Source organism: Dysidea avara, chromosome 2 (assembly GCF_963678975.1).
Source record: "Dysidea avara chromosome 2, odDysAvar1.4, whole genome shotgun sequence".
In the NCBI taxonomy this organism is placed as follows: Eukaryota; Metazoa; Porifera; class Demospongiae; order Dictyoceratida; family Dysideidae; genus Dysidea; species Dysidea avara.
In genome coordinates, this window is record NC_089273.1 from 38,414,397 (window position 1) to 38,421,541 (window position 7,145).

General features: G+C 36.8%; 1 long non-coding RNA gene across 1 annotated transcript; it reads right to left on the reverse strand.

The window, feature by feature from the left end:
• Positions 1-3,874: 3,874 nt before the first annotated feature.
• Positions 3,875-6,599, reverse strand: LOC136244898 (uncharacterized). The gene is made up of 3 exons (XR_010695633.1): positions 5,920-6,599; positions 5,634-5,865; positions 3,875-4,208 (listed from the first exon to the last, which is right to left on the reverse strand). It is a non-coding gene; the product is annotated as an uncharacterized lncRNA (long non-coding RNA).
• Positions 6,600-7,145: the final 546 nt, after the last annotated feature.

Below are 7,145 nucleotides of genomic sequence, written 5' to 3' on the forward strand. Positions count from 1 at the left end.
ACATCCACTTAGCAACATATTCAAGACAAGAAATTACCACCTTTTAGTCTCCAACCTTCACCTTCATCCAAGACCCAGCTCATACCAGTCCACCTTTATTCCATCAGTGATTTTGTGAAATTATATATGTAACCTTGCCACTCTAATTAACATCATTTCTTTATAATCACCATATTGAATAATTGCCGCTATGTGTATATCTCCATTTGTAAAGTACAAATTAGCTAGATATGTAAATTGTAAGGCAGGATTCTATTAACTGAGAAAATTTATACAAACTTAAAATTTAGAAGACAATAATTATGACAGTCAATTTGCTTTAATTTGGATATTTAATGCCTTGCAACCCAAATCTAGGCTCACTCGTCTTTGACTGCCATCTAAAAGATTACAGATTATAGTAAAGAAGTTTTCAGTCAGTAAGAAACACCAACAAGAGTATCATCCAACTCACATGTACTTGTAAAATATTACATATACTTTATTAATTAGCACACAATAATTATAGACTATTAGTACATAATTATTTATGTTTATAAGGCAAAATTTTTACAGTTAAAACATGGAACAATTTTCTTTTAATGAGAAAAAAATTCTTATCAATGTCCAAAAGTTTGATGAATCCATGCATCTCATCAACCTTCACATTGGTGCTCTAAACTTTCTGAAAGTGATACCATGTACTATGTGTTCAAATAAAATCGAGTTATGATCAACTAACCTTTTCCTGTCACACCAGTGTTTTTCTGGTTTCTGAAGACAATTTCAGGAAATTCTACTGTGATTATGCTCTGAAACCAATGAAATTGATTAACCTTCTAAATATTGTACTATCTCATCAATATCAGCAGAAACAATTAATTGCATGACATCATCCAATCAGCTATACTGTATATATCCAATAACAGCCCCACAATCATGTAATAAATGAATTGAAGAGCACTACTAGGGAAACAATCATTGAGAAGGCTAATCTTGTTGCTAATGAAAACTAACAATCAATCCTTTAATGGGGGTATGTTTGATCACTTGCTGCTGCTGGAGGTCTGCTGATAACTTGTAATGAGGATAGTTTCAGCAATGAGTTTCCGCAATTTGAGAAAGCACCCCATTCCATAGTTTAGTCCATCATTCCATTCTGTTCTGTACCATAGATCCCACCTGTTTAGTTAATGGATTCATGCACTTATAGCAATGTTCACATAATATAGCATCCTTGTGGCACACAGCCCTGTCCGCCAGAATGTTTGCATTCACACACTGCAAAAAATTCCTTACATTTTGACTGAGTTCCTTCAGCTGGCTCTTTCTTGTCACCATTGCCTTCCTGTTTGTTTCCTGAGTAGCTAGCATACAACATTCGGTGTACTAATTTATGATTGAAATGCTGGCCCCAGACTGTAGTCTACAGTCACACTAAGCATAAACAAGGTACATACTGTAAGCTTTAGAGAAAATAAGCTATCCATTAACTGCCCTTCTTAGATAAACATCACTGAGCCACTAATCCCACAATAAGTATTTCGTTACTAATGACAACCGACTAAAACCCACAACCAGTCCTTTAATTGTTTCTATCTTTCTTGGAGCTTTGTTTAATCACCAGCTGGAGGCCCATCGATAACTTGTAAGGGAAGTTTCAGCAATGGTAAGCTGCAGGCTTCATTTTGAGAAAGCGTTCCATTCCATAGTTTAGTCCATGATTCCGTTCCATTCCATTCCGTAGAATAGACCCCACCTCTTTTAGACGTGATGTTAATCAAATACAAGCTGTAAAGAGAGGCTGTGGTAGGCTTACACATCATTTGATTTCAGGACACCATATCACTTCCAACAATACCATTGATGAAGCTTTAGAGTTATCTAAACAAAAGCTACTTGCCATGTAATCTCGATTATCTAGATATACCAAATGTTCTAATTTTTACTATCAGAATAAACTATTCAAAACTAACCATACTGAATTTTATGGACAGATTTGTAACTCAGAAGATAATAGCATCCCCTCTCCTCCTCCAGAGGAAGCTTTACAATTTTGGAGGAGCATCTAGGACTCTAATATCCCTTTCTTTCAGAAACCATTTTGGTTTACTGATATTGAAAAGCCAATCAATCAGTTCCCTTTCATAAATTTTCTATTACTCTAAAATATGTTCAGTGTGCTGTTAAGCAGATAAAAAATTGGAGTGCTCCATGCTTTGATGAAATTCACAGTTTTTGGCTAAAGAAACTAACAGCAATTTATCTTCCTTTGATGGTTCTATGATCCACCATCTTGGCTTGTTCAGGGACTGACTCATCTATTTATCAAGAATCGTTCTAAAGGCCAATCTGATGTCAGCAACTATAGGCCAATCACTTGCTTATCAAATATTTGGAAACTATTAACAAGGATTATTGGAAATTCTATTTACTCACATTTTAATGTCAATTCTTTGTACTCTCCCAACCAAAGGAAAACTGGCGTGGAGTTTGGGGGACTAAAGAACATCTTTTGGTTGATAAAATGATAATGTATGATGGTCACCATCGAAGGACCAATCTAGCTATGTGTTAGATAGATTACAAAAAGGCTTTTGACTCTGTACCTCATGCCTGGATTCTGTTGTGCTAAACCTTTACAAGGTATCCCCTACCATTGTAAAGTTTTTTGAGAAATCAATGGCCACCTGGAGAACTGTTCTTAAAGCTGGACCATCAGTTATTGGTATGGTATCAATTAAAAGTGGGATATTCCTGGGAGATGTCATTTCTCCCTTACTATTTTGTATAGCACTAGCTCCATTGAGTTTTTTGCTTGAACGTGAGAAATTAGGATACTCCTTTACAGGAGATCCTGTTATTAACCATTTACTGTACATGGATGACCTTAAGCTATTCGCCAAGTCAGAAGAACAACTGGAAACTCTTGTCCAAATTACTCACAACTTCTCAGCCTATATGAGAATGCAATTTGGCTTTCAGAAATGTGCAAGTGTGATTATGCAGCGTGGTAGACAGTGTTCCTCTAGTGGAATAACACTTCCTGATGGCCTTATTACTGCATTGACACCATTGGAATACTATAAGTATTTGGGTATGTATGAAGCTGATTCAATCAACTGTCCTAAAACCAAAGAAATAGTTCAGGCTGAGTATTTCCGTCGTTTGCGAAAAGTCTTATCCTCACAATTGCATGCAAGGCATAAGATCATAGCAATTAATGAGTTTGCTATTCCTGTTTTACGCTACTCTGCTACTATCATTGATATCACAGGAAAAAATGTGGCATTTCCTGTAGCAGGATATGTGCAGGAAATTTACAGGACAGGTGACATTCCCAGCACATATCCAGGAGATGGAAATGTATAGGAAATTTGCAAATTTCCTGTACATTTCCTACTACATGATAGGGCACAATTTCCTTCAGATTTCCTGCACTGGACATATGAAATTTCCTACAGATTTCTTCTATAAGGTATTTATGAAATTTCCAATACATTTCCGCTATACAATATCTATGGAATTTCCTATAGATTTCCCCTATACAATATCTATGAAATTTCCTGTAGATTTCCTCTATACAATATCTATGAAATTTCCTATAGATTTCCTCTATACAATATCTATGAAATTTCCTATAGATTTCCTCTATACAATATCTATGAAATTTCCTATAGATTTCCCCTATACAATATCTATGAAATTTCCTACAGATTTCCATTATACAATATCTATGACATTTCCAACAGATTTCTTCTATACAGTATTAATGAAATTTCAAATACATTTCTTGTACAGTATCAATGAAACTTATACATGTGGTAAAAACTGTAAACAATAATATCTACATGGTATTACATTATATACATGTAAGGGTATAGTATAGCTACAAGTTAGTCAAGGGTATAGTATAGCTACAAGTTAGTCACATAGTACCGTACCATATATCAGATTTTGTGACCCATCACGAAATTTCTTTTGCTTGGAACAAAGTGTGATCACCTGGGCTGAACCTGTTTAATTGACTACCATCTTTATCATCATATCAGCATGTTTACTCCTTAAGCTTGAGTTTTAACTTTCATTAGCTCATCGTGTCACTCCTTGCTAGATGTCTCTCTGCTCTCTTGGTGTATCGATGTCACTTAATATCTTCTTGATTGATAGCTATTTCCACCTTGCCCTTAAGTTCGGCATATTACAGCTGCTCCACTTTATTGAAGTTTCTGCAAATTGTATAATGTAAATGAATGCACGGTATAATACACATTAACAAAAAAATGCAACCTACACTACAATATAACTATTTTTCTTGGACATTTAACAAAGTTGAAAGATGTAAGATTACTGAAAACAGATCCAGTGTAACCATATGAAAAATGTTTGTGGTCAGGGCCAACAAATATGAAAAACTGAATACATTAATACTATGCATAGAAAACACATTAATAGTAGGACCTAATGTATTTCGCAGACTGGACTCATGCACTGAACTAAACAGCTTCTTAACATTTACCAGACATTATCTAGCTCCTGTACCACTGGAAACACCATTATCAAGCTAAAACTGTTGAAGCTGCTCTTCCTACAAAGTTACAGAGTTCGCGAATGCACTAATTTAATAGAATGTTTACAAAACATATGTACTTGTGCATACTAGCAGTGGTGGAGGCTATTGTAGTTGTGTAGGATTAATTCCTTTGCTGCTTTACTGCTTAGTTCTAGTGGATAGGCTACTGTGAATGACTAGAAGTAAATACTTAGCGATGTTGTTAGTATTGCGCTATCCGCTTAATGCTGCCCGCTAAGCTAGTTTACATCTAAAAATATGTTGTCACTATATAGACTGTGTAGAAAAGGCTATGTGTAGCCTATATCTAACTATTTATGCACTATTATAACGTCTTGTAAATATTCTAATAAATTAGTGCACGTACGATATTTGTGACTTTGTAGGAAGAGCAGCTTCAGTAGTTTTAGCTTGACATTAGTGTCTACAGTGGTACAAGAACTAGGAAATTCCTGGATAATTGTTAAGAAGCTGTTTCTAACTTAGTGTGAGTCCACTCCACAAAATACATTAGGCCTATTAGTAGCAGGTTGGCAGCTATACTTGAAAACTAGCTCCTTAAGTGGCTGAAATACAGCAGAATCAATACCAAAATCTTTGGCTGGCTGTTGAAGGCCATCCACCACTGATTCTCATGAAGTGAGGTCCTCGTGTCAAAGCCAGAAAATGTGACTAGAACCTGACAGGGCACCCAGAAAACATAACCTCAAGAAACCAGTTTTGAGTATCAAAATCGCCGGATAGTTTGATAGTGTAGCTACCCACTAGAGGTGGTTGTTCAATTTCCCCTGGTGTATAATTTGGATCCGCTTTCTAAAATCAAGTTACAAATAATGGTAAAGTACTGTGTGGTATTATGTTCAATCCAAATGCACCTGGGAATGCATACATACTAAAGGTACTACTTAGCACAATTACTGTAGGCAAGATATGAGCAATGTAGGATATAAAGTTACACATATTTTGAACAGGATGCCTGTTTGTGGCCTTGTTTAATGATACACCACAGAATAAACACATACTACAAACAAATAAACACATAATTACAAACAAGACTTGTAATCACAAAAGAGAACCTCACCTACAGACCAGGTGACACATCAACTACATTCAGTAACAGCTCAAACTCAATTGTAGGTTGGCATCCTGAGGTCCGATGGACTTTTTCAACAGGTGCTATAGTCTTAATGATAGTTCACCATCTTGGCAAAGCTACCATTCTCTTAATATATCTGGTGGTGCATTCTGCTGATGAGTAACACTATATTTATCTCCAGACATACTACTCTATTGATGAGTGTGATTTTGATAACCTGGATATAATAAATATTTGTGTACTGGACTAGGCGACTCTAAATGATGCCTACCTTGTTTTCCTGCACCGAGTTGTAGTAAGAAGAGCTTGTTTGTTTCCTCACATTAGAAGCAGTAGCAATAATACCATTCCTTTTCACATACCCATATGGAATTACAGCTGTTAAGGTAGGTGGGTGATGTGCGAGTAGTGACTTGAGTCCAGAATCCCTCGAGTCGAGACGGCCGCTTCACTGGCATTCTTTTATTTCACTACTTGCTTGCGGAGTCTTCTCTTTCTCTATGTCACAGAAGAACGCTTCGATTCTCTCCAACTTTCTGCCAGCACCTGCCAACGTCGCCATTTTTAATGTTCCCGCGCAGCATAACAAACGCCTCAACTTTTGTCAGAAAAATAAAACTATTAAGTTGCGCGTTTAGGTTAAAATCGATCGGTTAAAATTCTTGCTCTTTGCGACCCACCCAACCTTTTACTCTAGAAGAGAAAGAGAGTATCTTCCCTCATATTATGCACAGCTAGCTAAATATTATACGTAGCTATACCATAGATTATATAGAGGGCTATAATCTATGGTTTTAAACTCTAGTGCACAGACTAACGTACGGGAAGCCATACAATTGCACGTAATAGTTTGCTACTTGATATTATTTCAGCCCTTCAGTACACTCAGACTTACTTCAAAGATTCTGTTGAGCAGCATGCAACTGTCAGCACCCAACTAAATTACGTTAAAAATGCTTTCAAATTGCTGCATCTCAGGCTTGAGTGATGAGTTTAAAAATTTTCCTGGTGGAGGGGGGGCCTGCCCCCAGACCCCCTTGAAAATATGCTACAATTGCTATGCCATCAACTGTGGTGGCCCACCCGCCCCTATTTTGCCAGAGCCAGCCCTGCTTGGTAGTCTTGTTTGGTCACACTTTGGTTCACACTTATCAGATTTGATCAATTTAATTGTTCAGGACAAGTAGTGCAATCTGGATCTAGAGGCAGAGATGGTTTCAGTGCCCACAGGTGATTAGTGCTGTGAGCAACTGGCAATCTGGCTCAGTGCCCGAGACATGCTGAAACACGTAGTAGCTACTGTAATACATGAAGGAGTTGATTATATAATTACAGGGGAGGATCCAGACTTTTAAAAGGGGGGGTTCCACTTTAAATTGCAACTTCAGTCTAGCTGTAAGTTGAAGATCAAAAAAAAAAGGTAATTTCCTGCTGACAATAGCTGCCCCTCACCATAGATGCCCTCACCAACTACATTTCCTTATTTATAACTGTATA